Consider the following 16,777-nt stretch of genomic DNA (forward strand, 5'->3'; position numbering starts at 1 on the left):
TCTATGAGCTAAGGTGTGGATTCTAGGAAAAATCAGGGCTTCAGAAACTCAAACTTAGCCAAATTTCAAGGCTTCAGGATTTTAGACTTAACCAGTTTCCAAGAGTTAGCTTATGTCCTTCAGCTTGGTAGGTCTTTGTGGTTTTCGTGGTTATGTTTTGGTTGGTAGTGGCGTTTGGAGATCCGTTGGTGCTTGGTTGTCTTTCTGTCTTCTGTTGCGATCTTTTGGTTTGTGTAGGTTGTATCATGTGCACTTACACTTGTATAAAAAAAAATTATTCTAGCTTGTTTCCAAGGATCTCCGGGCGGGGCATTACATCTGGTATCAGAGCCAGGTTGCTACATTGGGATCTCTGTGTTATGCTTCCACTATGGTTTTGTTTGTTGTTGCGTGATTGCTTTGTTATGTTTATTTATTTGTTATCTTGCTCATTCATGGTTTTTACTCTTATGCTTGTGATCCGATTGTTCTGACTTTGTCTTGTTGCTTCCTTTCAGTGATGCCTCCTGCACGTAGACCTGGTGGCCATGGTGGTACCCGTAGTGGTAACCATGGAAATGAGCACCATGAAGAGGAACGTCAGGGAGGAGGGGGAGAACATGGTAATATTGGTGATCAGAATGGCGGAGGGGCGGTGATGCCTGTCCTTCAGTAGATTCTTGCTCTTTTGGGCCCTCGTGTTGAGGAGCGCCAGCAAAATCAGAATCAGGAAGAGGGATCTCATCATGGAGGTTCCCATCACTTTGAGCATAGAGAGGAGGAACGTGAACGTGAGCATTCTCTTACTCCACCAGGTGGCAGAGGACACCGTCGGGGTGGTAGAGACCGCAACAGTGAGGACTCCATCAGGTTGGATATCATGAAGTCCCTTCAGAGTTCCAAACCACCACCATTCGATGGTAGGGGAAGTGGCCTCAAGGCTGAGACTTGGTTGCTAGACATGGAGCGCTGCTTCACCATGTATCCATATTCAACCAACATGAGGGCCCGTTGTGCAATTATGCAGTTGAGGGACCACGAATCTGTTTGGTGGAATATTGAGAGTCAGAAGCTTCAGCTTAGCATTGCAGATCTCACCTGGGAGATTTTTGAGGAGAGATTTCGAGAGAGATTCTTATCTCCTCAGTACAGGGAGGCCCGTGCTGATGAGTTCCATGCTATCCGTAAAGGAAATATGACTGTGTATCAGTACAAGATCTGGTTCTTTGAACTTAGGCAGTATTCATGCTACAACAATGATGATTTGCTCTTAGCACATCATTTTATCTGAGGCCTTAAGGATTCCCTCATCGGAGAAGTTCGAATGCATCAACCCAGGACTCTTGTGCTCGCGGTAGAGAAGGCATGTATTGCAGAGGAGAATTTGGCTAAAGGATTCAGTAGCAGATCTGGTTCTCAGAACCAAAGTGCAAGGAATTGAAGACAAGATTCTCAGTTTACCCAGTTCACGGGAAAGGGTCAAGCCCAATCAGAACCCCCTCAAGGGGGTAAGAAAGATCGATATCGACATAGGGCTAAAGGGGAGCAATATTCTGGCACCTCAGGGAAGAAAGGAGATAATAAGAACAAAGGACATAAATCTCACCAAGATCGTCCTCCTCAGTTCAGTCAGCAGACTTCCAGCAGAGGTAGTGCACCATATCCTAGTGCTACTCAGAGTGGTCGTAGGACAAGACCCAAATTTTCTGGGAATTGTTATTCTTGTGGCCAACTTGGCCATAAATCTTATGATTGTCCCATCAAACCATCTACAGGACCTGGTAAGGGCACAGCGAGATCTAAGCCTACTGTAGGAGATGTGGGTCAGAATCATAGAGTCTTTGTGCGCGGTTGACAACCGTCAAGCTGAGCATCAAGGTACGGTAGTCGAGGCTACAGGTATGTTGCATGGTATTTCAACTTCAATTTTGTTTGACTTTGGTGCCACTGATTCTTTCATTTCACCATCTCTTGTTCAGCGATGTGGGCTAGTGGCAATCCGTCAGGGTGATAGATGGTAGGTTGAGTTAGCCACAGGTTCTAAGGTGGCTATTGACTCGTTGGTTAGGAGTTGTTTGGATTTGGGAACCTTCACCACCACAGTGGATCTACGCATTCTACCGCTGGGATCGTATGACATTATGTTGGGCATGGATTGGTTAGCCACCCATCAGGCCAATATCGATTGCCATCGTAAGGTGGTACAATGTGTGGATGACACAGGTAGGCAGGTGGAACTTTTGGGAGTTCAGCGACCAGTCTCGCTTCGTATGATCTCAGCTAATCAGTTGAAGCAGAGTGTGCGAAAGGGTTGTCAGTTTTTTCTTGTATCTCTCAGTGATCTTGAGGAAACCGAGAGCCATATGGTAACACTCGATGAGCACCCACTCTTTCATGAGTATGCTGATGTGTTTCCTGATGAGATTCTAGGTATGCCACCGTAGCGTGACATTGACTTCTGGATCGATCTTGTACCAGGAGTAGAACCGATTTCACGAGCTCCTTATCGCATGACTACTCAGGAGTTGAGTGAGCTCAAATTGCAATTGGAGGAATTGTTGGCCAAAGGCCATATTCATCCTAGTGTATCCCCGTGGGGTGCACCGGTCATCTTCATGAAGAAGAAGGATGGTTCTTTGCGTTTGTGCATTGACTACCGGGAATTGAATAAGGTGACAGTGAAGAACCGTTATCCTTTACCAAGGATAGATGACTTGTTTGATCAGATGAAGGGAGCACGAGTGTTCTCAAAGATTGATTTGAAGTCGGGATACCATCAGCTTTGTATCCAAGAGGCTGATATTCATCGAACAACATTTTGTACACGATATGGGCATTATGAGTTCATAGTTGTACCTTTTGGGTTGACCAATGCACCATCAGTGTTCATGAGTTTGATGAATGGGGTATTTCACATGTACCTCGATCAGTGTGTCATTGTGTTTCTGGATGACATATTGATCTACTTGAAGATAGTGGAGGAGCACGAAGTCCATTTACGTCAGGTATTGCAGTGCTTGAGAGACCATTAGCTGTATGGCAACCTGAGTAAATGTGGGTTCTTCCAGTCAGAGGTGAAGTATTTGGGACATATCATCACTGGTGATGGAATTGCAGTGGATTCGGAGAAGATTCGTGCTATCATGGATTGGCCGGCACCCACTAATGTCTCTAAGGTTCGTAGTTTCATGGGATTAGAGGGTTACTACCGTCGCTTTGTGAAGGATTTTTCACGAGTAGCCCATCCCATCACTTCTCTTTAGAGGAAAGGGAAGAAGTTCATTTGGTTAGACCAGTGCGAGGCAGCTTTTGTTACTCTTAAGGAGTGTGTGACTAGTGCACCAATCCTTGCAGTGCCTAATCTTGTAGGTGATTTCATGGTTTGTACAGATGCTTCGTTGGAAGGTGTGGGTGCGGTGTTAATGTAGGATGGTCGAGTGATTGCTTTTGAGTCTAGAAAACTCAAGGACCATGAGCTAAACTACCCCACTCATGATTTGGAACTTGCGGTCGTAGTGCATGCCCTTGTCCGTTGGAGGCATTTTCTTTTGGGACACAGGTTTGAGTTGCATAGCGATCATAGGAGCTTGCAGTATATCTTTACTCAACCAAACTTGAATGCACGACAGCGTCATTGGATGGAGTTCTTATGCGAGTATGACTTTGATGTTCATTACATCAAAGGGAAGGAGAATGTTGTCGCAAATGCCTTGAGCAGGAGGCGACATGAGGTATCAGTGATGTCATTGGGAGTGGATTTGTGAAGCTGTATTTTGGAGGCTTTGCCTAGTGACTCTTGGTATCAGGAGGTGAGGGCGGAGATCGAGTCTAGACGTACCCTTGAGGGGAGATTTTTAGGTTATATGGTTGAGTCCGATGGACTATTGTGACACTCAGGGTATATTTATGTACCCTTGTCAGGTGATCTTCGTACCTTAGTTTTGTCAGAAGTGCATCGTACACCATATTCTGCACATCCTGGAGTCAAGAAGATGCAAGCTGATCTCAAACAGCTATACTTCTGGGCAGGGATGAGACGCGATGTTGCTGATTTTGTTGCTAGATGTCTTGAGTGCCAGAGAGTGAAGGCAGAGCATCAGCATCCGACGGGTCTTTTGCAGCCACATACCATTCCATAGTGGAAGTGGGATACGATATATATTGATTTTATCACAGGGTTGCCTATGTCATCGCAGAGACATGATTGTATCATGGTGACAGTGGACAAGTTGTCCAAGGTAGCACATTTTTCACCCATGAGAGCATCCTACACTGCTTCTTCCGTAGCACATGTTTTCATGGTGGATATTGTTCGTTTGCATGGGATCCCTCGTCGTATCATTTCAGATAGAGATCCAGTGTTTACTTCTGCACTATGGACGTCTCTACAGCATGCATTCGGTGCTCAGCTCAATTTTAGTTCAGCCTATCACCCAGAGACCGATGGTCAGACTGAGAGAGTAAATCAGGTTCTGGAGGATATGCTTCGCATGTATGTTATGGATAGGCAGGTGAAGTGGGAGGACTATTTATACCTTGTTGAGTTTGCATACAACAACGGTTATCATAGTTCTCTTGGCATGTCACCTTTTCAAGCCTTGTATGGTAGACCATATCGTACCCCTTTGAGTTGGGATCGTTTGGAGGACTGTGTTCTTTTGGGTCCAGAGATGCTTCAGGATATGGAGCAGTAGGTTGTTCGCATTAGGGAGCATTTGGTTACTGCTCAGGATAGGCATAAGAAGTATGCAGATGTCCATAGGTTGGATCGTCACTTTTCTGTTGGTGACAGGGTGTTTTTGAGAGTGCGGCCGAGGAAGAGCCCCATCCATTATGGGAAAGGCTCTAAGTTGGCACCACGTTTTTTCGGACCTTTTGAGATCCTCGAGAGGATTGGTCCTGTTGCTTATCATCTAGCGTTGCCACCTAGCCTTTTGCGCATCCATGATGTTTTTCATGTTTCTGTGTTGAGACAGTATATTCCAGATGTGACCCATGTGCTTGATTAGGATGCTTTGCAGGTAGTGGACGGGCAGCTTACTTTGGAGCCCATTCATATCCTACAGCACCAGAGGCTGACCTTGCGAGGTTGGGACATAGAGCAGGTAAGGGTCCAATGGGACCCGAGCAATGAAGCCTCTACGACTTGGGAAGATACTACACGACTGAGGGGATTGTACCCCTACCTTTTTGTTGGCTTCCAGGAGTAAGCCTATGCTAGTCGGGGAGGATGTAGTGCCTCTCGTGTTTGCAGTCTGTACCTTGTCTTTTTTTTTTTGATTCGAGAGATACTTGATACTCTTTTGATATTTGTACCTTGAGACGACCTTAGGGTCGAATGTTATATTTTGATTTCCGTACCATAGATGCTTTGTTGCTATACTGTTTAGTTTATCATATTTGCATGTTGATGTTATTTTGAGATGATAGTAGATCTATGATAACTGATTATCTGGTTATATGATGTATTGGACCTATTTGTTGACTATGTTATGAGATGGATTCTATACTATGGTTATTTACTTCATTCTCATTTTTATGATTAATGCGAACGTGAGTGGTGTAAATGGATTAATGAGTTATTTAATGCTTTAATTGCTTCGACTATTATATTATATGCAATTGCACTTGATCGTGTGTTCTAGTGTGCAGGAATTACATCCCTGGCAGTGGCATATGGAGTTAGTGATCCAGCTGTTCATATTTTGCCAATGTCGCTCCTATATGGTCGATGTATCCTTATTTAGTTATTTTATATTAAAACCTTTCGGTGATTAGCAAATCCGAACTCAGTTGCATTATGTGATTAGACCAGTGAACATGTCTGTGCATTTAGAAGTTCACATTCATCGCGAAAGTGTTAAGTGTTTTTCTGTAATTTTGGGTTTTCGGGTTTTTAATCTTTTGGATTTAATTTTTGGTAGCTTTGCCTTAGGTGAATTTCCATTATGGATAATAACCTATTTTCGTTTAGGTTGTTTTAGAGTTTAACTACTCCAGCTAGTTATTTTCCATTATCAGCTATTCACTCAAAATGAATAAATATTGGAAAAGTGAATTCATTATTCACTTCTCACATTTTGGAAAATTGAGTTTGGAGAGCAAATTTGGAAATTCTCTTCTGAAGGATTATTGTTTTGCTTGTTGCTGGAGCTGTGAGCGTGGGATCTTTGAGAGGTTGGTCTCGTTGGATTCGGCTCGAGGAGTTCTCGCTTTGCCGATAGTTTCAGCAGTTTCGGCGGAGTATTTATTTTATTCTACGGGTTTCAGTTTTGGCCCTTTTTTCTGTCAAGTAGGGCCTTCCCGTTTTAATGTTTTTTCTCTGTTTCTGCTTTCGTTTCTTGTAGCAATATGTTAGGAGGCTGTGAACTAGTGTTCCCCTCCATTTTTGTTTGCTAGTTCTGCCCGGTTGGTCGGGTATGAATGTTTTACCTGTTTTTGAAATGGGGGTTTGGGTTTTTGGGCCGTTATGCTGGCCGTTTTTGCATACGGTGTCCGTTTTCAATTATTTTTGGATTTTTGGGGTTTTTGAACCCAAAGGCTAAATGGGTTTTAATTTTTGAATTTTTCCAAAATTTGAGGTTTTTACCTCGTTTTGCATGTCGCCCTGTTTTCTCGAGTTTTCTTGGCACATTGTGGTTCGTGGACCTAGATGATCTATTTGGATACTAGTCAGAACACTTTTGCATCTTTTGTTGCATTGGAATGCGTGTAGCATCCGTCATCCCGATTATGTTTTCGGTCGATTGACTTTTGTTTGCATTCTCATCTTGTCCTTGTGTATGATCTCTGGGATGGTGGTGCGCCACACACATGTATATTGTCGGGTGACCTGCGGGGCTCGATCTTCCGTGGTACTTCTGGAAGTTGTGATCATTAGGGTTGGGTTGGGAATTTGCATGCCTTCGGGCACTCATCATTGGATGAGCATGGGTAGGGTAGGGTAGCATATGAGGGGGCTTCTATCCTGTAACCTGGTGACTACTTCCTGGTTGGAAGAGGAAGTTTTATATAAGTGATAATTAAATTAAAACTTTGGGTGGTAATAAATACAAGATAATTAAAATGTGTGGGTTGTGCGCCTTCTGTCGTGAAGAGTAGCTGCCCTAGGTTGTGCACCTTCTGTTGAGAAGAGTAGCTGCCTATACTAGCTTGGGCTTGTCGATGCCAAGCGACTCTCCATGATGTCCGTCCCTACGTAGTAGCCCATTGAGGTGTCTGACTAGGACCTGTAGTTTATGCATTGTCTATGTCTTGGATTTAGTCATCATACTGCTTGGCATTGTGTTAGCCATGGTTGTTGTTTTGTGTGTGTGTGGTTGGATCATTATCTCCATCAGCACGATGGGTGTGGACCTACGGGTGCCACGTGGTTGGGAGGCGTAGCTACCTTCACCATTGCTAGGGACCCGTGTACAGAGACGGTCTATTGTTCTAGCGTGATCGTTGTTGGATGTGTCACTTGGTACTTCGATTTGCGGAGTATGCTTTCTAGTGATTTATGCTTTCATTGGGATGTTGTGTTCCATGTTTACATGATGTTGGTTTTACGCATTCCATGTTATGATGTTTAGCATATAGTAGATGATGTTATTTGATTACAGGGTTATCTTATGTTACTACTAGCATGTTAGATTTCATTTACTTATATTGTAGCATGTTTAGTAGTGATGTCCCTATCACGACAGCACCGATGATCTAATCGGTGGCTTGGGATGTTATGCGTGGGGGATGGCTAGGGCCCACGATGGTCCTATGACGCCATTGACGGTTGGGAGGAACTGCGTACTTAGTTGGTTATTTTTCTCATTGCAATGTTATCTATGTTATTGCGATGTTATTTCAATTGTCGTGATGTTTCCTTTCTGTACTTTCCCTTCTTTGTTTGATAGATGGTTAGATTTCGTTCTTTGTATTTTTGTTACTCAATTTTGGTTCGAGTGTTTTGGCCTTGAAATGTGAATCCGGTACTCCCCGGTGTGGAGGTTCTTTTGTCGGTTTTTCCCCATTTTTGAGTTCTAGAAGCGTTTTTACTTTCTATGTGCGACATTTGTTCAGCATTGTGCGACACTGATAAAGTATCGCACGCCCATAGAAAGAATGTCGTACGATACTAGAAGAGTGTCGCACAACACTATAAGAGTGTCGCACAGCTTTATAAGAAATGTCGTGCGATACTTTTCCAGTATCGCACGCCTTCTTGAGAAGTGTCGCACGCAGTAAGGGAGAAGTGTTGCCCTCCCTTAGTGAAAAGTGTCGCACGCCTTTTGGTTAAAACCTGCGTGTGCCAACAACGGGCACTTTTTGTAGTGTTCTAATCTTTTTGAGAGTTGATCTGGATACCCTTTTGGGCATTCTTCAAGCCTATGTTGTTGCATTTTGAATTCAGGAGGTTTCTTTTTAAATTCAGTTTTTGGGTTTTTGTTGTAGTCCTTCGGGGTTTAAAATATATCGTTTAAGTATAAGTTAAGATATATTTTAATATATGCGACGATTCATTTGAGATGGGTTTCAGACCTCTACGAGCTAAGGTGTGGATTCTAGGAAAAATCAGGGCTTCAGAAATTCAGACTTAGCCAAATTTCAGGGCTTCAGGATTTCAGACTTAGCCAGTTTCCAAGAGTCAGCTTATGTCCTTCAACTTGGTAGGTCTTTGTGGTTTTCGTGGTTATGTTCTGGTTGGTAGTGGCGTTTGGAGATCCGTTGGTGCTTGGTTGTCTTTCTGTCTTCCATTGCGATCTTTTGGTTTGTGTAGGTTGTATAATGTGCACTTACACTTGTATAAAATTTTTTATTCTAGCTTGTTTCCAAGGATCTCCGGGCAGGGCATTACACCCTATTACAGGATTTAATCACCATGTTAGGAGTGGCCTTGTTAGAAGTATTTAGACAATTCAATCTAGTTAGAGGATTTACAAATAGTTGTTAAGCCAACTCGGTTAAGAGATTTAGATCACTACTACAGTGGTTCAAAAGTAACAATGAGATGACCTAATTTTTGATGCAACTAAATTGTTGACTACAGATCTCAATTCTAACTTGTATACTTGATCCTTCCTGATAGAATGTATCTTTGTAGCTCACCAAGGATATTTTGCTTATCCTTCCATTTCACTTCCTCTAAGCATTGTCAAATCTTCTATTATGTTCCACACATTCAATCCTCAATTTGACCTTATATTTATATCTTACACATTATCAAGTCAGCTTGAATACAACTTAGAATAATTAATATTCATCTCCTCAGTCAGGAAAAACCAACAAATAATTCAATTGAACTCAATATGTCAAAACAAAAAAATTCTTCGTTAGTCGACCCTACTCAGTAAACACTAACTCAGAAACAATTTTCCTGTGTTAACCAAGTGAACTTGGTTAACACTGCATAATCAAAAAGTTCCTTTGGTAACCAAGCGAGCTTAGTTAACACCGGTCCCATCAAACATTTCTTTCATTAATCGAGTGAGCTTGGTTAACACTCAACTTCTACAAACTTTCTTTTGACGATTGAGTGAACCCAGTAGACATTGTCTTCTGAACTAAGCAAACTCTAGAATGCTCGACAGACACAAGAAACTGTCTTCATTGCCTGAGTGAGCTCAACATACATTGACTGGCAATGATATGACATTTTGTGTAACATCAAAGACAATACACAATTAATCAATTATTTTCAACAATCTCCCTCTTTGGCATTGATGGCAACACAACATGTCATAATACAATGAAATTTTAGAGCAAGAATAAAGTAAGGAACATATCCTTAGTTTCATTTTGATTCTCATCCATGAGAACTCCCTCTATCAGTGTGAACTCCCTTTGCCTTCAGTTGCTCCCTCTGTCAGCAAAACTTTGCCTTCAACATCTTCTTCTGATAGCAAACTTTCCTTCTTTGATATTAGACCAAGTTCTCCTTCTTTGATATCTTCCTCTTTGTCATCTCTTGAAGTGATAAAAAATGTGTGAGATATGACAACAAACTTCTCCCTCTTTGACATCTCATGCCAAAGATAATGTTCAGTAAATATCAATGTACCTCATGTACTAATTCATTTGCAATGTGCCTTGACAATATTGTATCAACTGGTTGATCTTCAACATGCTCTGGTTGATGCATCACTAAACTGCATTTAGTGAGCTTCAAATAGGGGAATGACCCCTAACTTACCTCTTAGATACAAAAATGCATCCTTAGGTAATGGCTTAGTGAATATATTTGCAATTTGCTCTTTAGTATTCACATATTCCAATCTTACCTCTTTATCTTATACCAATTCTCTCAAAAAATGATATTTTATAGCAATGTGCTCGGTTTTGGTTTGCATCACAGGATTCTTTGATATATTCATTGCATTGGTGTTATCACAGAATATAACCACTAGATCCTTGATCTCTATCTTCATACCTACCAATAGTTGCTTGAACCAAATAATATTTGAACAATTAACTGTTGCTACCACATATTTCGCCTCTACTATGGACATAGAAATATAGTTATGCTTCTTGCTTGTCCAAGACACTAGTCTTTTACCAAGAAAGAATGCTCCACCACTTGTGCTCTTTCTGTCATCAATGCTTCCTACCCAATCAACATCTGTAAATGCTTTCAAATCCAAATTGCCTCCTTTTTTGTACCATAAACCATATTCTTTAGTACCTTTCAGATACCTCATGATTCTCTTGATTGCCATCATATGATTTTCATTGGGTTTTGTTAAGAATCTTTTCACCATACCAATTGCTAATGCAATATCAGGCCTTGTGTGCACTAAATATTGCAATTTTCCAATCATCGATATATATGTGGTTTGATCTACTTCTTTGGAATCATCATTTTTGGAAAGCTTATGTCCAGTAGACATAAGTGTTCCAATAGTTTTTGAATCTTCCATTCCAAACTTCTTTAGTATCTCCTTGATATTTTTGGATTGAGTCATGTAGATACCATCTTTCTTCAGTTAGATCTACAATCCAAAAAAGTATTTTATTTCTCCAAACATAGACATCTCAAATTATTTACTCATCTCTTTTGAAAATGCCTTACATAAGTCATCATTTCTTGTAAATAAAGTGCCATCTACAAATATTGATGCCAACACAATCTTCTTGTCTGGTCCTTCTTTGATATACAGATTGTTGTTATCATTTGTTCTTTGAAAACTAATCTTTATCAAGTAGTTATGAAGTCTTTCATACATAGCTCTGGGAGCTTGCTTGAGACCATGCAACGCTTTATGTAATTTGTAGACCATATCTCTTTTGCTAGGATCTACAAAACCTTCAGGTTGTTCAATGTAGACTTCCTCATCAAGAATTCTTATTAAAGTATTCCATTCAAGAATGCAAATTTTACATCCATTTGATATACTTCAAATCCTCTGTGTGCTGCATATGCTAATAAAGTTCTAACACTTTCTAATCTTGCAATAGGAGCAAAATTTTCACCATAATCAATACCTTCTTCTTGAGAATAACCTTTACATACTAACTTTGCTTTTTTTCTTGAGACTTGTCCATCTTCATTTAGCTTATTTATGAATACCCACTTTGTGCGAATTACATTTTTATCCTTGAGTCTTAGAACAAGAGTCCAAGTTTTATTCTTCTCTATTTGTTCTATTTCTCCATTCATAGCTTCAATCCAACTTTCATTATCCAAAGCATCTTTAACATTTCTAGGTTCAAATTTAGCAAACAAACATGTACCTTTCAATTTGTTTCTTGTCATTGTTCCATTTGACTTGTCTCTAGTGATCTGTCAGGTGCATGGTGCTTTCTAACATATCTTGCTAACACAGGTACTTTGGATTTAGAATTTGTTCCACTAACCTCTTCATGATCTTCTATATCAAGCTTGGGTCCCATTGTCTATGACTTGGGTCCATCAGACTCGGTTTGCTTTGGCACTAGCTCGATAGCTTCTTACTGTGACTCGGGTTGCACTAGTTGCAACTGGATAGCTTCTGGAGATTTTAAGGACTCAGGAGGTGAGGCCTCCTGACTTCCAAGTAGATTTGGCACTATATTAGGTTCATAGTAAACAAATCTTATGTAATCCTCAAGTTCTCTTCTTCTTTCTTCTTCACTCTTTTATGCAAATTCATCAATTCTCACATGTGTACTTTCTATGATCTTTTGAGTAGTTAGATTCAAACACTTGTATGCTTTACTTCTATAGGAGTATCCTAGGAATATGCCTTCATCACCTTTGACATCAAATTTACCTTTCCTAGATTCCTTCAAGATATAACATTTGCTACCAAATACTTTTAAGTAGCTTACATTGGGTTTGTAGCCATACCATATTTCATAAGGAGTTTGATTTGAGTCTTTTTTCAATTGTACTATGTTCAAGGTATGCACTACAATACTAATTTTTTCCTTCCAGTATTTGATTGCAACACTCTTTTCTTTCATTAAGGTTCTTGCACAATCTATGATGGATCTATTTCTTCTTTCAACTATACCATTTTGCGGAGGTGTACCAAGGGCTGATACTTCTCTCTTAATTCCTTTTTCAATGTAGAATTCATTGAACTCATTGGAAATGAATTCACCACCTGTTTGATCTCAAACATGTCAGTTTCTTTCTAGTTTCTTTCTCTACTCTTGCTAAATACTACTTAAACTTTTGAAAAGCTTCAGATTTTTCTTTTAGATACATTACAGTCATCATTCTAGAATAATCATCAACAAATAGAATAAAATACTTATCTCCACTATAACTTTCTATTCCAATAGGTCCACATAGGTCTGTATGAATCAATTCCAAGACTTCTTCAGAATGATAGTTCTTGCTTTTGAAACTAGTCTTTCCCATCTTTCCAATTTGACAATTTTTGCGTAGACCCATATTAGGTTTCCTTAGACTTGAAATACCTCTTACTCTCATATTTTTTCTTATCTTCACCAGATTATCAAAGTTTACATGACATAGTCTTTTATGCCATATTCGGCTTTCTTCTACTTGAGCAATAAAACATGAACTTTCATTGAGATCTAGGTAGAATATATTACATTTTATTTGTTTGCCAGACCCAATCATATTTCTTTTTCCATCCAATAGTTTGGCCTCCCTCTTCATGAATTCCACCTTGAATCCAATGTTATTCAACTATGCCACACTCAGTAGATTATGCTTTAGTCCTTCAACCCAATAAGCATTGTCACATCTAAGTTCATTGGTTAGTGAGATACAACCTTTTCCCTTTATGCAACAAGGTTCATTGTTTCCAAATCTCACACTACCACCATCATAATGTTCTATGTGTTCAAATTTTGATTTATCACCAATCATATGATGTGAGCAGCAACTATTAATAATCCATGTATATTTTTTGCTAACATGAGAGATAAGTGTCATTTTATCTCCTTCATCATCATATTTATCTTTTACAACAATATACACCATTTCATCATCTTCAATACTATCTAAATCTTTAGCTATGAAACAAGATTTCTTACCTTTGACCTTATAGTCTTTTTAGTTTTTGAAATCCTTCTTGCCTTTGAACTTGTTGTGTTTCTTTTCATCTTTGTCTTCTCTATTTGGGCACCTAGTAGCAATGTGTCCAACTTCTTCATAAGAGAAACAAATTAAAGGAATTTTACCTTTATACTTTCCTTTGCCTTTGGGATACCTTCTTGCAAGTAATGCTTCAATGGCTTCAAGATTATTGTCAGAATTGTCTTCCTCTTCACTTTCAAATTGTTTTCTTTTAGACTTTTTGGTTTTCTTCTTGAGTGATACCTTGGCTTCAAATGCAAACTCAGGATTGCTAGAACTAGGAGTATAATTATCATAGTTATCTAGTTCAAATGATGTCAACCTTCCAACTAGTGCATCCAAAGTTATCTTATTATTTGGATCACATCTCATTTCTTGAATAACAAACACTCTAATTGCATAGATAAGAAGAAGGGTTCTGACTACCTCGCTTACCACTATTACATCATCAATTATTCCTCCAGAGTTGATTCTATTAACATATTTTGCAATGTTTTCATCTTCTCTCATTTTCATCTGATCAAATTGGCCTCTCAAGCTTTCTACCTTGCTCTTTTTACATTATCATCACCTCCACAGATATCCTTTAGTTTGGTCCACATTTCATGAGTAGTAGCACATCCCTTGACTTCATCAAATTCAACATAGTTAAGAGTTGATGTTGTGTCAAACATCATGATATTATGATTTTTCTTTTCAACAATTTCTTCTATAAACTTTGTACCAATAGGCACTTTATAAGCAGTGTTTAAGTATTTCAAACTTGAATTATTGATGGTTGCCAAATGCAACTTCATAAGTTCCTGCTATGCTACAAAGTTGTCTCTATTCAACTTTGGGATCTCCCTTCTGTAAGACATCGTGATCTTTAGCTTACGTCCTTCAAACCTTTTCTGCAAGCACCAAGAAGCTTTGATACCAATTATCAAAAATATAAGAGGAGTAATTGAGAGGGGAGGGGTGAATCAGTTACCACTAAAATAAATCCCATATCCCTTAGATGTCAATACAAATCAAAACTTTGATTAAACTATGGTTTTTTGTAACTCAACAAACATACATGCACTCAGTTTACACTAGCAAATGTTGTAACTCGGTAAACACTGAAATAACTTGGTAACTGTTTAACATGAAAATCTTTAAGATATTATCTATGATTAACCTTACTTAACTTAGTTTCATACATGTAAATGAAATAACATGAACACAATTGACACCAAGATTTAACATGGAAACCCAATTTGAGAAAAACCACCAATTACAGCTAGTTACTAATTTTCACTCTTCTAAAGTGAGCCCTAATAGGAGCCAATCCTGTTAAAGGTTACAAAACACATTGTTAGGTGTGACCCTATTAGAGGATTTAATCACCCTGTTAGGAGTGGCCTTGTTGGAGGTCTTTAGACAATTCGATCTAGAAATGCCACCTTGTTAGAGGATTTATAAATAGTTGTTAAGCCAACTTGGTTAAGATATTTAGATCACTACTACAATGGTTAGAAAGTAATAATGAGATGACTTGATTTTTGATGCAATTAAATTGCTATTATTGATTTCAATTCTAACTTGTATACTTGATCCTTCCTAATCAAATGTATCTTTATAGCTCACTAAGGATATTCAACTTATCCTTCCAATTCACTTCCTCTAAGCGTCATCAAATCTTCTATTATATTCCACACATTCAATCCTCAACTTGACCTTATATGTATATCTTACGCATTGTCTAGTCAACTTGAATACAACTTAGAATAATTAATATTTATCTCCTTAGTCGGCTAGAACCAACAAATAATTCAATTGAACTCAATATGCCAAAACAAGAAAATCCTTCGTTAGCCGACCTTGCTCGATAGACAATAACTCAAAAATGATTTTCCTGTGTTAACCAAGTAAACTCAGTAAACACTACATAATCATAAAGTTCCTTTGGTAACCAAGTGAGCTTGGTTAATACTAGTTCCATCCAAAATTTCCTTTATTAACTGAGTGATCTTGATTAACATTCAACTTCTACAAACTTTCCTTTGACGATCGAGTGAACTCGATAGACACTGTGTTCTAAACTAGGTAGACTCTGGAATGCTTGATAGACACAATAAACTATCTTCATTGCCCGAGTGAGCTTGGCATACAGTGATTGGCAATGATATGACATTTTGTGTAACATCAAAGATAATACATAATTAATCGATTGTTTTCAACAACTTTAAAATGATTCAATTTTACTTATTTTATTCTACTATAAAATAATTTTCAATATGTCATTGATGGTTTCATTTTGTTGTTAAGTGATTATGTCTATGGCATTAAGGGTTACCTTAAAAAAATAGTTTTTTTACCTACTCATTTGATTGTGAAATAATTATGTGTATGTCATCGAGGGTTTCATTTTGTTGTTTGATGATTATCTTTGTAGCATTAACCATTGCATTAAAATGATTATATTTTTCTTATTTAATTTCACTGTAAACCAATCACATGTATGTTGTTAAGGATTTCATTGTGTTATAAAATGAGTATGTCTATTGCATTAAGGGTAACATAACAATGAGTATATTTTAATTATTTCATTTTATTTTAAAATAATTATCTCTCTAGCATTGAGGCTTGCATTTTTTGTTAAATGGTTATCTCTATAGCACTAAGGGTTACATTAAAAAAAAATTATATTTTATGTATTGCATTTCACAATAAAATAATTACTCGTATGTCATCGAGGGTTACATTAAATTATTTCTGTTTTACTTATTTCATTGTGTCGTGGAATTATAATATGTATAGTTTTAAGGGTTTTATTTTTCTATTAAATGATCATGGCATTAAGGGTTACATTAAAATGAATATATTTTATTTATTTCAGTTCATTGTGAAATAAGTATCACTCTAGCATCGAGGTCTTCATTTTTTTCATTAAATCATTATCTATATTCCATTGTGGGTTACATTTAAATGATTCTATTTTTCTTTTTTTTATGGGTGAACGGCCAAAGCCTGGATTAATTATTATTATTTGTTTGAATTAATTATTATTATATGTTAGGCGAGGGTAGATTCGAACCCAAGACCTCCCACATGATAGGCTCACAAGTTACCGTTGTGTTGTAGGCTTTTGCCTATGATTCTATTTTACTTGAAATAATTATTTGTATGGCATCAACTATTTCATTGTGCTATATAATAATTATATGTATAGAGTAGATGGATTCAATATATTGTTAAATCCTTCTACCATATGTATGCATTTATTTACTTATCTATACACATGTAAATATATATGTATATGTACAT

At 38.3% G+C, this 16,777-nt stretch overlaps 1 pseudogene; it reads left to right on the top strand.

The window, feature by feature from the left end:
- Positions 1–2,129: 2,129 nt before the first annotated feature.
- Positions 2,130–16,777, top strand: part of LOC149553149 (alpha-amylase-like) — a 36,761-nt pseudogene continuing 22,113 nt past the window's right edge.

Source organism: Cupressus sempervirens, chromosome 6, assembly GCF_028749045.1.
Source record: "Cupressus sempervirens isolate cs-2001-9-10 chromosome 6, ASM2874904v1, whole genome shotgun sequence".
Classification (NCBI taxonomy): domain Eukaryota; kingdom Viridiplantae; phylum Streptophyta; class Pinopsida; order Cupressales; family Cupressaceae; genus Cupressus; species Cupressus sempervirens.